The following is a 15,374-nucleotide window of genomic DNA, read 5'->3' as shown; positions in this document are numbered from 1 at the left end:
TTCAGAGGCTGACTTTTGAGCTGGCTTTTACATGGGGAATCTCCCCACCTAATTGCGATTCAGCTGACACAAAGACTCGCGGAGACAGCAACACTAGTTAAGAAGGCTTTACTTTCCAAGTTTGGTCAACGTATGAGGGACAGTGATTTGGATAAATGCCAAAACCACTCTGCTTTACATTACTTTAGGTTCAACAGTTATACAATCTCCAAAAATCAGTAACCCTGCCTCAGGTGGACTAGGGCCAATCCTTGTAGCTATAGATTATGCCTTGACCAATGAATTTTACTTTAGGCAGCAAGGTAACTGCGTGATCAGCTCATGATTTAGTCATGTTCTGTCCACTGGCCATCTGCTGTTTTTCAAGACTCTCGCACCGCTGTCCTTTGCTCTTCCCTACTCCCATTTCTTCTTATCAGAGTGTGGTTCCTAGCTGTACCATTGTCTGTCTGAGCGTAGGATGCCTGGGGCTGCTGATAAGAGCTGCTTCCTCTGGATGTGTTTCTGCTGACTACATTATTCCTTTCTGCTTCTGTCTTTCTTAGAAATGCGGTCAAGTCAGTTAGCTTAAATCCCAGTATTCATTACGGCCACTACTATTAGCAAGAGTTTAAATGCTTGTTGCTGCTATGCTCTAAGAATACATGTTCAATGGTTAATAATGAATACTGGATATTCTTTCTATGATTAATTTCAGTCCTCAATAAGCTAACCTATGTAGAGTTATTCTAGTGTTACCCCAGCTATCTGGTTTGAAGGGGTCTTATCTCAGGACCAGCCCCCCCCCCCCCTCCCTTCAGTATATACTTCTCTGGCTATGGGTTTATTGGATATTTATTGAATGGGCACATGGTGGCACAGTGGTTAGCACTGCTGCCTCACAGTGCCAGGGACCCGGTTCAATTCCGGCCTTAGGTGACAGTGTGGTGTTTGCACTTTCTCCGCATGTCTGCGGGGGTTTCCTTCGGGTGCTCTGGTTTCCTCCCACAGTCCTAATACGTGCATGTTAGGTGCATTGGCCATGTTCAATTGCTTCTTAGTGTCCAATGATGTGCAGGTTAGGTGGGGTTACGGGTTAGGACAAGGGGTGGGCCTAGGTAGGGTGCTCTTTCTGAGGGGCGGTGCAGACTTGATGGGCCGAATGACCTCCTTCTGCACTGTAGGAATTCTATGGATATGGATGGACCCATTCAGTTTTGTGACTGGGACCATCCCGGAATACCACGCGGTTGGTTGGGAGGCTGGGGATATGTCTCCAATATTTTTCATCTCATCCAACTGGTGCTGCACTTGTGTCATGAGTGGGTAAGGGGTCTATGTGGCATGAATAGGCTCACAGGTTTAGCAACCTCTCTCAGGCTGAATCTGGATGCATTTTCCACTCAAACCAGTCCTGTGAAGAATTTCAGGCTTTTAATGCTGTACTTGGAGCCAATCCCTTGCTGGCTGACCTCATCAAACTTCTGTAACATGTTAATTTCTACACAGCCTTTTCAGCTAAGGAATGAGCAGTCCTGATTGTGGATCACAAAGAGGGCCTCAAGGAATATTTTATTCTTGCATTTAGGTGTTGCCTGCAGGGTGCCTTTCACCTGCTCTATACATGTGTGTTGCAGGCGGTGTAAGCTGCTGGGTCACCAGCCATGGTTTTCTGACCAACAGGGCTGCTCCGTTAGCTTCTGTGTCTAATTTGAAATGCATTAAATGACCACTGACTGAGTTTTCCGCATTGCAAAATGAGAAATCAAGATCTTGACCTCACCCAAGAAGTTTGTGTCTCCCAGATTTGCAGTCTTGTCGTTGTGGATTCCGGCACAGTTTGCCTTAGTGACCAATCCTTTTTTAAAAACTTTTTCTGAGTTCCAAAGCCAGGACTCAGAGTGTGGGTCAGGGGCTAACCCCTGATCCAGCTCCTCGCCTGCTCCAAAAACCAATTCAAATTGAATCCAATTCATGGTCCCCACAAGAGAGACATACCAGATCTGAGCCAAAAGGCTCAATCTGCACTACACATGATCTTAGCCAAAAGGCCGAGAAGCAATCTTAGTGTTCAATCCTGTTGCACTGAAAGCACAGGACTTAAATTGCTGGACACTGATCTCAGCCGTGAGGGTGCTTTGTTCCACAGAATAGGCATGGTTACTCTGCTGGCCAGTTTGGGTATTGATTTCCCTGCCCTGGAGTGTCTCTGTTTCTTTGTTGCTTATCAAGTTGAGCTGTTGGTTGGTCTCAGCATAATGATTTATTTTCCCTTCTTGAAATGGTTCAATGCTGCTCATGGAATTCTGATTGCCTAACTATCTGGATGGCCTTTTCCAGTGTTAGATCTTCCTTTGCTTGCTACTCCTACCACTATTCTGTCCGTGATGAGTTCAGATGTTAAGTCTCTGTATTTGCAGCCTTCTGCTATTCTGTACAGATCATTGATGAATGAATCAATAGGTTCATCAATAGCTGCTGAATTCACATGGTAAATTTAGTTTGTTCAAGTATTTTATTGCTTCTTAGATTAAAATAAACATTTAATGATTTTGGTACTTCTTCAAATTTAGCAGATGATTCATTGATTCTCTGTCTTGCAATAATGTCATCTAAAATTGGGCCTACCTAATAATGGAGTGTGTTAACCTGGTCTGACATTTGTCTGAACCTGATGCAAAGCTGTATCCCAGGAAAAACTTTCTCCAAAGTCCCCCAATATGTGATTGTTCTGAGTCCTGGATTAGACCAAATTAATTTGGAAGTGTAGAATTTTGATTCACGGTTAATTTTTTTTAAAGTATAGGTTCTGCTTTAAGAGCTTTCAGGATGGTATTGCCATTGCCATTCACTTGGAGACAAAGGTATTTTCCATGCTTTCCAGTTTTGATGCACTTGACGACAAATGTGATTATGCTCAGCATGAAAGAAAACATTTCAACACTGGCTGCCTTGATCAATTGCCAGCAGAGCTATCTTACTCAATGTTCTACTCTAAAGTTGCAAATTTGTCAAGTCCTGGCTTTGTCTTTTTCTTAGCTAAGTTTAGAAGTCACGATTCTAACTTCCGGTTGCGACTATGCCTAGCTAGGTCGCACGTTCGGCAGCTCCTGCCGGGAACGGACTTTTGGCCTCTTCAGAGGGGCCCCAACGGCAATTGTTCGACGGCTTCCAGTGTGGGAAGGTGACAGCAAGGTTCCCCCGACACTATATGGATTGGACCAGGAGTGGAGCGGTTAAAAAAGTGATCCTGGTGCAGCGGAAAGTGCGAGGGAGGAAAAGCAAGATGGCGGCGGGTGGAGACCATGTAGTGTGGGCGCAGTGGGCGCAGGAGCAGCAGGGGTTTCTTAAACGCTGCTTTGCGGAGCTGAGGACAGAAATGCTGGCGCCAATGAAGGCGGCGATTGAGAAGCTTGTGGAGACCCAGAAGGCCCAAGGGGCGGCGATCCGGGTGGTGCGGCAAAAAGCCTTGGAGAACGAGGACGAGATCTTGGACCTGGCGGTGAAGGTGGAGGCGCACGAGACGCTGCACAAGAGGTGGACGGAGAAATTTGAGGACCTGGAGAATAGGTCAAGGAGGAAGAAACTTTGGATTCTGGGTCTCCCTGAAGGAGTGGAGGGGCCCAATGCCGCAGCGTATATAAGCACGATGCTCAATTCGCTGATGGGCGCGGGAGCTTTCCCCGAGGCCCCTGGAGCTGGATGGGGCTCATTGGGTCCTGGCAAGGAAACCCAAAGCCAATGAGCCGCCAAGGGCTGTAGTGGTTAGGTTCCACCGCTTTATGGACAGAGAGTGTGTCCTGAGATGGGCCAAAAAAGAACGGAGCAGCAGGTGGGAGAACACGGAGATCCGAATTTATCAGGACTGGAGTGCGGAGGTGGCTAAGAAGAGAGCTGGTTTCAATCGGGCTAAGGCGGTGCTCCATCGGAAGGGGGTGAAGTTCGGGATGCTGCAGCCAGCGTGATTGTGGATCACGTTCCAAGATCGGCACCACTATTTTGAAATGCCTGATGAGGCATGGAACTTTATCCAGACTGAAAAGTTGGACTCAAACTGAGGGTTTGTCGTGGGGGGATGTTTACTGTATTTATTGCATTTGGAGAATGTTCTTTTTGTTTTGGTGCTGGGTGGGGATGGGTGAATGGATTTGATATGGGGGTTGTGGGAGAGTGTGGGCGTCGATGTTGGAGGGGCAGGGCCCCACGGAGGAAGAGGGGGGTTGGAGGCCCGGGGATGGGGAGTTGGTGTAAGGCCGCAAAAAGGAGCTGCGCCAGAGGGGGCGGGGCCGGCTCAGGAAAGCACGGGCTTTTTCCCGCGTTAGGGAAGGATGGGGGCGGGGCCGGGGGGAAGGGCGGTGCTGGAGAGGAGCGCACACTGACTGCTAAGCGGTGGGGGGGATTCTCACACTGGGGGGTCGATGGAATGGCGGGAGAGGCCGGGTCAGCAGGAGTCAGCTGACTTGCGGGAGTGTCATGGGGGGAGCAAAATGGCTAGATGAGGATCTAGCGGAGGGGGGGGGGGGGGGGTGTGGGGGGACTGGGTTGCTGCTGCATTGGCCAAAGGGGAGCTGGAAGTAGGAGAGGTAGTCGGGGCGGGGAACCTCCAGACGGAATTCAACCTGATGACCACGGGGAAAGCAGAGGCACAGTAGAGGAAAGCGCAGGGGGCGGCGTATGAGTATGGGGAGAAGGCGAGCCGGATGCTGGCACATCAGCTCCGTAAGAGGGAGGCAGCGAGGGAGATTGGTGGAGTCAAGGATAGAGGGGGGAATACGGTGTGGAGTGCGGTGAGAATAAACAAGGTATTTAGGGACTTCTATGGGGATCTGTACAGGTCTGAGCCCCCAGCGGGGGAGGAGGGTAGGCGACGATTCCTAGATCAGCTGAGGTTCCCGAGGGTGGAGGAGGAGGAGGTGGCTGGTTTGGGGGCACCGATTGGGCTGGAGGAGCTGGCTAAAGGATTGGCGAGCATGCAGGCGGGGAAGGCCCCAGGGCCGGATGGGTTCCCGGTTGAATTCTACAGGAAATACGTGGACCTGCTGGGTCCGTTGCTAGTGAGGACTTTTAATAAGGCGAGGGAGAGGGGGACCTTGCCCCCGACAATGTCCAGGGCGCTGATTTCTTTGATCTTGAAGCGGGACAAGGATCCATTGCAATGTGGGTCGTATAGACCGATCTCGCTCCTCATTGTTGACGCTTAGTTGCTGGTGAAGGTGCTGGCTACGACAATCGAGGACTGTGTCCCGGGGGTGATTCATGAGGACCAAACGGGATTTGTGAAGGGTAGTCAGCGAAATACAAATGTGCGGAGGCTCCTCAATGTGATTATGATGCCTTCGGTGGAGGGGGAAGCGGAGGTAGTGGCAGCTATGGACGTGGAGAAGGCCTTTGATCGAGTGGAGTGGGAGTATCTTTGGGAAGTGTTGCGGAGGTTTGGGTTCAGGGAGGGGGTTCATCAGTTGGGTCAGGCTGCTATATAGAGACCCGGTGGCGAGTGTGGCTACAAACCGGCAGAGGTCGGAGTATTTTCGGCTGTTCCGGTGGACGAGGCAGGGGTGCCCCTTGTCCCCCTTGTTGTTTGCACTGGCAATTGAGCCGCTGGCTATGGCACTGAGGAAGTCCAGGAAATGGAGGGGATTGGTTCGGGGGGGAGAGGAACACCGGGTGTCGTTGTATGCCAATTACCTGTTGTTGTATGTTGCGGATCCAGTGGAGGGGGTTATCATAGATTATCGTAGAATTTACAGTGCAGAAGAAGGCCATTCGGCCCATCGAGTCTGCACCGGCTCTTGGAAAGAGCACCCTACCCAAGGTCAACACCTCCACCCTATCCCCATAACCCAGTAACCCCACCCAACACTAAGGGCAATTTTGGACACTTAGGGGCAATTTAGCATGGCCAATCCACCTAACCTGCACATCTTTGGACTGTGGAAGGAAACCGGAGCACCCGGAGGAAACCCACGCACACACGGGGAGGATGTGCAGACTCCGCACAGACAGTGGCCCAAGCCGGAATTGAACCTGGGACCCTGCAGCTGTGAAGCAATTGTGCTATCCACAATGCTACCGTGCTGCCCCATGGGATGGCAGAGGTCATGCGGATCCTTAGGGAGTTTGGGGACTTTTCGGGGTACAAACTCAACGTAGGGAAGAATGAGCTCTTTGTGGTGCATTCAGGGGACCAGGGAAGGGGGATAGACGAGCTACCGCTGAAGAGGGCGGAAAGGAGCTTTCGGTACCCAGGGATCCAAGTAGCTAGGAGTTGGGGGGCCCTGCACAAGCTCAATTTGACGCGGTTGGTGGAGCAGATGGAGGAGGATTTTAAAAGATGGGATATGCTGCCACTCTCACTAGCGGGTAGAGTGCAGTCGGTCAAAATTATGTTCCTCCCGAGGTTTCTCTTTGTGTTCCAGTGCCTTCCCATTTTGATCCCCAAGGCCTTTTTCAAATGGGTAAGCAGGAACATCATGGGATTTGTGTGGGCGAATAAGACCCCGAGGGTGAAGAGAGTGTTTCTGGAACGTAGCAGGGACAGGGGGGGGGCTGGTGCTGCCAAATTTGTGCGGCTATTACTGGGCAGCCAACGTGGCGATGATCCGTAAGTGGGTAATGGAGGGAGAGGGGGCGGCATGGAAGAGGCTTGAGATGGCGTCCTGTGTGGGCACGAGCACTGAGGGCGCTGGTGACGGCACCGCTGCCGCTCTCGCCGACAAGGTACACCACGAGTCCAGTGGTGGCGGCGTGCTGAAGATCTGGGGGCAGTGGAGGCGAAACAGGGGCGAGGTGGGAGCCTCGGTTTGGTCCCCGATTCGGGAGAACCATCGGTTCATCCCAGGAAGGATGGGGAGTTTCGGAGTTGGCATCGGGCAGGGATTAGAAGAATGGGGGACTTGTTCATCGATGGGACGTTTGCGAGCCTTGGGGCGCTGGAGGAGAAGTTTGGGCTAACCCCGGGAAATGCTTTCAGGTACATGCAAGTGAGGGCGTTTGTGAGGTGGCAGGTGAGGGAATTCCCGCTGCTTCCGGCACGTGGGATTTGGGACAGGGTGATTTCGGGTGTATGGGTTGGAGAAGGCAAGGTTTCGGCCATTTACCAGGAGCTGAAGGAAGAGGAGAAGGCCTCAGTGGAGGAATTAAAGGGCAAGTGGGAGGAGGAGCTCGGGGAGGAGATAGATGGGATGTGGGCTGATGCCCTGAGTAGGATTAATTCTTCCTCCTCTTGCGCCAGGCTCAGCCTAATACAGTTCAAAGTTACTCACAGAGCGCATATGACAGGGGCGAGGTTGAGTAGGTTCTTTGAGGTGGAGGACAGATGTGGGAGGTGCTTGGGGAGCCTGGCAAATCACGCCCATATGTTCTGGTCGTGCCCGGCACTGGATGGGGTTTGGAGGGGTTTTGCGAGGTCTATGTCCAAGGTGATAAATGCCCGGGTCAAGCCGAGCTGGGGATTGGCATTATTTGGGGTATCGGACGAGCCGGGAGTGCAGAAGGCGAAAGAGGCCGGTATTCTGGCCTTTGCGTCCCTGGTAGCCCGGCGGAGGATTTTGCTATTATGGAAAGATGCAAAGCCCCGTAGTGTGGAAGCTTGGATCAATGACATGGCAGGGTTCATCAAGCTGGAGAGGATAAAGTTTGCCTTGCGAGGGTCTGTGCAAGGGTTCCTCAGGCGGTGGCAACCGTTCCTAGACTATCTCGCGGAGCGCTAGGAGGAGGTCAGCAGCAGCAGCAGCCCAGGGGCAGGAGGGGTGTTTGTTTTGGGGTGGCGTTTGGGTGAAGGTGGTTTTTGTTCCCTATTTGTGTTCTTAAATGTTATATGGGGGGCTATTGTATATGGGGGAAATTCAATGAATAATTTCTGCTTGTTGTGTTCTTGTTTTTTTTTCTTCTTGTGGGGGGGGGGGGGTGGTTTGTTGAAAATTTGTTGAAAAATTTGAATAAATACATTTTTTTTTTAAAGAACCAAGAGGATCAAGCACAAAAGATGATGCTGGAGTACCAAGCCAGGAAGGAAGGTGAGGAACGGCTTCGGAGGCAACAGGAAGGCAAGGATGTGCAGATGAAAGGCATCATCAGCAGATTAATGGCTGTTGAAGATGAGCTGAAGAAAGATCATTCAGAGATGCAGGCAGCAGTAGACTCTAAGCAGAAGATCATTGAGGCACAGGAGAAACGCATTGTCTCACTGGATGCAGCTAATGCCCGATTAATGAGGGCGCTGTCGCAGTTGAAGGAGCGCTACAGCATGCAAAGCCGTAATGGAATCTCCCCAACCAATCCCACCAAGCTGCAGATCACTGAAGATGGGGAATTCAGAAATAGCAACAACTGCTAATTTGGTGATCCATATCTACAAAAAGAATTACCAGGAGTGCTTACAATGCAAGATATATTAAAGCACAGGCATCAGCTACAGCAACAGAGGAACTTGCGTCCAAATATCTTTTGATCAAATTTGTGTTTTGTTCATGAAAAGTACATTTAAATGGCCACCTGGAGTCACAAATAAGCATGTTGTTTAGGGGGAAAATGTAGTAAGCCTTGGAAAGTTTTCAAACACCTTGCACTAGATTACAATAGAATTCATAAAATAAAGAACACTTGGGTGCTGAATCTCAAAAAAAAAAGAAGTCACAATTCTCCTGGATTTTTCAATCATTTATTTTTTGCATTTTGGAGGGGGATTGGATGACACGTGTTCAAGCGTTGACTAAGGAATCGGGTTTATCCAACTGCACTTCTGACTTTGAATTATTTAAAGACTTCTCATGTTTGCTGTCACCTAGAGTTTTAAAAGCATTAGCTCACCTCTGAAATGACTGCTGACTCTGCACTCAGGGATTAGAAGCTGAACTTCCAAAGGAGGTTCATTGGAGTCATCTGTTACAGTAAGGAATTAAAAATTTCTGCTTTCAGTTTCCAAGTCTTTCTTTCAAGTATTTTCCTGGTGATTTTTCCTCTGTGCATCTGCGTCTTTTCAGACCACATTCTGCTTTGCTGAATTTTTTCTCAATCTACCAGAATTTTAATTTTTCTCTGCATTTTCTGCGAGGTCTTGTTTTTTTCCGCAAGTTGCCACCATGTTGTCGTGTGTTGGATATAGTTTGGTAGGTCGGAAGAAGTCTTCGTAGTCATATGTAGGTCTACTGTAAGTCTTTATTAACTCTCATAACCATTTACAAATAAATAGTAAGGGTACAAGCTAAGAGCTTTCTCAATGCTTGCTGGTACACAGGGCTCTAACCAACACACGGCTGACCCTGGGTGCAGATCATGTGCTCTCTGAAGGGAGGGGGCGTCCAGCGGTAAGACCTCTTAAAACTGAATAGCTAGGATGCCACTACAGTAGTTTTACATAAGTTAGTTTAATAAGGATTGAGATTAATTATAGGAAGTGTACTGAGTAATCATTATTAACCATTAAACATGTATTTTTAGGACATAGCAGTAATAAGTAATCAACTCTGGCCACAAGCAGTGGCCACAATGCATGATGGGATTTAGGCTAGCTAACTTGACCGTGTTTTTGAGACACAGGAGATGTGTGATCAGCAAATTACTGGTAAACACAAGTTTTTATCAGTGGCCTCCGATATCCTCTGGAAGCGAAAAGGAAGTCACTTTTGATATCCTGGCTTTCTGAAACAATCCATGGAGTAAAGAAAATGTCAGTTCTGCTATCCTGGCCCTCATGAACAGTGAGGATGCTGAGGTGGGGAAAAAACAACTTAGGATGCTAAGATTGATGTCAAGCCTTTTTGTAAACACAGCTAACAGGATGAGGCTCAATCATGGGCTGATCGCAATTTTATTGGATAAGGTTTAAACATGACAGCTTCAGGGATTGGATTGAGTCCAACTAGGGTGGGCTATTGATTTTTGGAAATTGTATAATTAATGTGTTTTTATCAGTGTTGAGTAGATAGATCTTGGCATTATCCAGATCTCATCTCCATGTACACGTAACCAAGCTTGAATTAATAAATAAGCCATCTTATCCAGATTGCTGAGGTGTCTGTTGCTTTCTGTACTGAGTTGAGCCACAAGGAAGAATCACACATGGAAGCTGACTCAATACACAGGTCTTGAAACTGCTCCTACGCTCTCTTATATCACTGTGAGGGCGATACTCTACTAAGTCACACATTAAACCTATATGTTCCAGAACTTTATTTTAAAAAAAGGCGAGGTGGGATTTTATGGTGTCTGCAAGAGTGGGAAATGTAATAGATGGGGCGACTTAATTTCCTGACACTATGTTCAAAAGTAAAGGTTAATTCAGCTTGGGTTTGTGGCATGTCAGACCTCACCTTGTCTCATACCAGTTTCTATCTTGTAGTACATTTTCATGCGATGAATAAGCATTAAATTAAAGCTCTTTTATAATTACATCCTACCTTCATGATAAAGTCAGCAGTGCACAAGAATATCGTGGCATCCGGTTCACCACCTCATGGCACGACTGTTTGAAAACCAGCTGTCCCTACCAGCAAAATAGCTTAATAGTAATTTAATGGTAAAGTTGGCATGCAAGTTGGCTTTGTGCAGTTGTGTCTGAGGACAGCGGTAGTCCTTGTTGAACTCTGTGGCACAAGGTAGGAGAGTAGGAGAATGGCAGCTTGCATGTAGGCTCGGGATCGACCAACCCACTACCTTCTAGAAGGACAACAGCAGAAGATATCTGGGAACACCACCATCTGGAGGTTCCCTTCCAAGTCAGTCACCATCCTGACTTGGAAATATATCACTGTTCCTTCACTGTGGCCGGGCTAAAATCCTGGAATTCCCTCCCTAACATCACATGTGAGTGTACCTACACCTCAGGGATTGCAGCAGTTCAAGAAGGCAGCTCACTACCAGCTTCTGAAGGGCAACGAGGGATGAACAATAAATGCTGGCCTAGCCAGCCACGCCCACATCCCAGAAATTAATACCAAAAAGTGAATCAATGGTACGTGTGGGGGAAGGTTTGTGGTGAAGTGTGGGATTGTGGGCAAGGAAAAGTGGAAGAGGGATCCAAGAGGGGGTGGTCAGAGGATGGGGTCCAGGAGCATGGAAGTGGAAGTGGAAAGGACTTGGCATCCTGGAGGTGGTGGAAATACTTTGGTATGAAAATGAGGGGCTGATAGGGCTGTGTCAGTACTGACCACTCATTGGTCAGGGTGGTGACTGGCAGAGTCCTTACAGGCTTTGAGTTCACCTAAAACATTTCAATGATCCCTGTTGAGAGTGATCTCGAACAATGTCCTCTACAATGCATCGAAATAATATGGGAAATGATAAACAGACTGTGACAGGAAGGGCAGAGAGCACAGATCTAAGAGTAAATCAGCAGGTATAGCTAAATACCATAAAAATAATAGAAGGACAAAACTAAAGCCTTTGTATCTAAACATACCTTACATTCAAAGCAAAACAGATGAACTGAAAGCACAAATAGAAATTAAGGAATACAATCAGATAGCCCCTACAAAAACATGGCTACAGAATGACATAGATTGGGACCTGAATATTGAAGGATATATGACATTTAGGGAGGGCAGGAAGTTAAGGAAAGCTGGAGGGTTGGCTCTGTTAATTAAAGATGACATTAGCACCAGAGAGAGTGATGACCTACTCCTGCTTCTAAATCAGATGATTGTTTGTTGGTAAGGGAGGGCCAGTTGAGCCTGCAAGTTCAGCCATGTCCCACAGAGTGGCAAGTACAACATTGGACACTAACATGAACATTCAATGAAGAGTGAATGCAAAAACACAACATAATCCACAATGAAAAAATATCCTTAACTCTCTTGTGACCATCAATGCGTGACAATTATGAGGTGTGCCAGTACATTGAACTCTCTGACTAAGCTATGACTCAACAAATAAAAATGATGCAAGAATGAATAACGTGAAATATTTATAGGTGAAATATCAATTTGAAATACATGTGTGCCAACTTTGTGCCATGCGTGCCAACTCTCAAAAGCTTACGTTACTGGAAATGGAGTTGGGCAGGAAAGTTGTTGCCGTGATGCAGAGCCTCCAGGAGGTTCTTTTATATCCCACCTGTACCTGCATTGGCAGCTGGCAGTGGGTTTCATCACTCAAAAACCTGCCTGCTGTGGAATTGCACATGTCGCCTGTGCAGACTGTCAGCACTTGAAATTTTAATCATAATTGTGTTGGCGCCGCCAAAAAGCAAGTGAGCAGAAGTGGCACCCACTTCCTGTTCCACACTTGGGAACATGCATCATGGTTAAAATTCCGTCCATGAAGTGCGGGAGAGAAATCATGGAGGTTGGGAAGTGTTGTGACAGGGTGCAATGTAGAAAAATAGAGATGGCAAGATGTAATCCTCGCCCTCTGCATAAGTTCAATAACCTGCTTGTAATGCTGATCACATATACTGGGATTTATGATACAGCCATTGACATTTAGGCCCTGATATTTATGGTGGTTTGGGGTGAGGGTGTGGAGGAAAATTGGTGGGGGCAGAGGGTGAGCGGAGCATAGCGGAGATCATGGCCATGAAACCCAGAAATGCACCCACCTAAAAACCACCTGTCGTGTATATCTACCCTTGTAACAGGTTTATTTATGGGGGAGGCGGTGGCATAGAGGTATTGTTGCTGGACTAGTAATCCAGAGACCCAGGATAATGATCGGGGGACCTGGGTTCAAATCCCATCATGGCAAGTGATGGAATTTAAACTCAATAAAATACCTATTATTAAAAAGTCTAATGATGACCATGAAACCATTGCCGATTGTCAGAAAAACCCATCTGGTTCACTTATTTCCTTTAGGAAAGGAAATCTGCCATCCTTACCTGGTCTGGCCAACATGTGTCTCCAGACCCACAGCAATGTGGTTGATTCTTAACTGCCCCCTCAAAGGCAATTAGGGGCGCCCAAGTCCTCTGAACGAATAAAAAGAAACAATTTTATTTACTGAAATGTGATGTCGGCCACTGAATGCCAATAATTTAGATTGATAATAGGAATACAGCTAAATCACATTCAGCTACACTCAACTGAAAAAAATTGAGTACAGCTATTTTTGAACAAGATAAATCACAATAAAAGTTGAAGGTACAGTACACCAAGTTCTATACTGAGATTCTGTCCAATGAAAAATAAGAAGCCATTAATTGGTACCATAACATTCCAAGTAGAGTTTCTATTTATTCACTGGAGTCCGCAAGGACCTGCAGACAAGGATATTATTGAGCACACACCAATTTCTCCTAACAAGCATTGCAGTTACTGTACTCTATGATCAATCAATTTGACTTTTTAAGATAAGCCTCTACAGTATTGCTGCAGCACAATGTTCAGTTCAGTCATCAGCAATCTTGTACGATATCACATTTGTGATTAATAAAGTGGTTGTTAAAGCATTCATCAAACAAAATGGAAAATATTTAAATCTGGAGAAACCTTTGGGTACAGATAAAAAAATCTTTTAAACTGGGAGGGTTGTTCTCTACAAATCATTGAAAAGGCTGTAATTAGAATATTAAAGCAGATAGCACCAGGTCATTATCATACACTGCATAAAATAGTTCTTCTCCTCATTCCTCCTGAGTCTCTTGCCCAAAATCCTAAATCTACCCCCTCGGTCCTTGTACAATCAGCTAATGGGAAGAGTTTTTCCTTGCCTACCTTATCTAACCCCTGTCATAATCTTGTACACCGTTACCAAATCTCCCCTCAAGCTCCTCTGCTTCACTAAAAAGCACTCCAGCTTTTCCAATGTAATTTTGTACCTAAAACACCCTCATCCTTGGAACCATTCTTGTAAATCTCCTCTGTACCCTCTCAAGGACCTTCGCATCTTTCCAAAAGTGTGGCGACCAGAATTGGATCAATACTCTTATTGAGGCTTAAAGAAAGCTTTATAAAGGTTCAGCATAAATTCTCTGATTTTGTTCTCAATGCCCCTATTTATAAAGCCCAACGGCACGATTCAGCCAACACATTGCACCCGATGCAGAGCTGGGTACAATGGATGAATCCCTGCAGAGTCCGAAATCAGGCTTTGCATTGGGCCGATAGCGAGTCATCCAACGCAATTTGGATCACGCCCTTAAGTGAACTATTAGGCTCATTTAAATATGCTAACACCACATTCACCCATGCCCAACAGTCATCAGCCACACCAGCATAGCCTGAACTGGGCGACAATTAGTACTGATCTCCAGAAGCGGAGACCAGTAGTGATGACCACTCAGGCGTCTCGGAGGCCAGTAGCGCCCACCCCGGGAGGGTGGGGACAGAGCAGGGCAGTACCATGGCACTTCCCTGGAACCCTGGCTGTGCATGCCTGGCACTACCAGGGTGCCATGGGGCACTGCCTGGGTTCCAGGCTGGCATTGGCAGGGTGCCAGGTTGCCACTGCCAAGGGTTGGAGCCTGAGGGGGCATGCCCATGGAAAGGGAGGTGAGGGGGGTATAAACTGTAGGGGAAGTAAAGGGAGAGTAGGAAGGAGCATCATAAAAGTTGGGGGGGGGGGGTAAAAGGGGGGTCCTCAAAGGGGGAGGGGACCCAAAAGAGGGAGGTTGGAAAGCCTGAAAAGGGGGGCCTTCAGCAACCGCATTGCGGAATGTGCTCACCTGGGGAGGGGGTGTAATGCCCAAGTCTGCAGGGGTTGGCATTGCCCAGGTGTGTGAGAACTTCAAGCCCACTTAGAGATCAGGCCATCCTTTCAAAATGGCGCCCTGATCCCTGAGGAGACGGTCTCGCCAGTGAATTCAGCTCCCCACTGGTGAAAATATCTCTAAGTATGGGCTGATTGTGGAGAAACTCCCCAAGGTCCAAATAAACAACTAAGCGTGGGTGAATACTGGTCTGGATCTCACCCCAAAATCCGGTGGGAAACACTCCGCCAAACCCACACAAAATGACACTTAGAGATTCTTTTGTTGAATCGCACCGCAAGATCCTAGATGATTGCTAACCATTGTCTCAACAGGTCCTGCCACCTTTAAAGATTAATGTACATGCACTCCCAGGTGTCTCTGACCTGCACACTCGTTAGACTTGTGCCATCAAGTCTATATTGCTTGTCCCCATCCCATCTGCCGAATGCATCATTTCACACTTCTCTGTATTAAGTGCCATCTCTAACTTATCTACACATTCTACCAACCTATTTATGTCCTGTTCCAGACAATTTGCATCTTCCTCACTGTTTGCCAATCATCCAGACTTGGTATCATGGGCAAATCTTGACATTTTATTCTATATTCCAAAATCTAAGTAATTTATATATAGCAAAATAAGTACTTATCCAAGCACTGACCCTTAGGGAACACCAGTCTCACAATCCTCCAGTCCAAAAAAACAATCATTTACCGTAACTCAATGCTTTGTGTTCTTGTGCTAATTTTTTCATCCAACCGCACACAG

The 15,374-nt window shown here is 47.4% G+C and overlaps 1 non-coding gene across 1 annotated transcript; it reads right to left on the bottom strand.

Annotated features, from left to right (window-relative positions):
- Positions 1 to 1,847: 1,847 nt before the first annotated feature.
- LOC140390927 (U2 spliceosomal RNA) lies at positions 1,848 to 2,042 on the bottom strand. The gene has a single exon (XR_011934961.1). It is a non-coding gene; the product is annotated as a U2 spliceosomal RNA (small nuclear RNA).
- Positions 2,043 to 15,374: the final 13,332 nt, after the last annotated feature.

This window comes from Scyliorhinus torazame, chromosome 14, assembly GCF_047496885.1.
Source record: "Scyliorhinus torazame isolate Kashiwa2021f chromosome 14, sScyTor2.1, whole genome shotgun sequence".
Taxonomy (NCBI): domain Eukaryota; kingdom Metazoa; phylum Chordata; class Chondrichthyes; order Carcharhiniformes; family Scyliorhinidae; genus Scyliorhinus; species Scyliorhinus torazame.
This window is presented reverse-complemented; position numbering and strand designations above follow the sequence as displayed.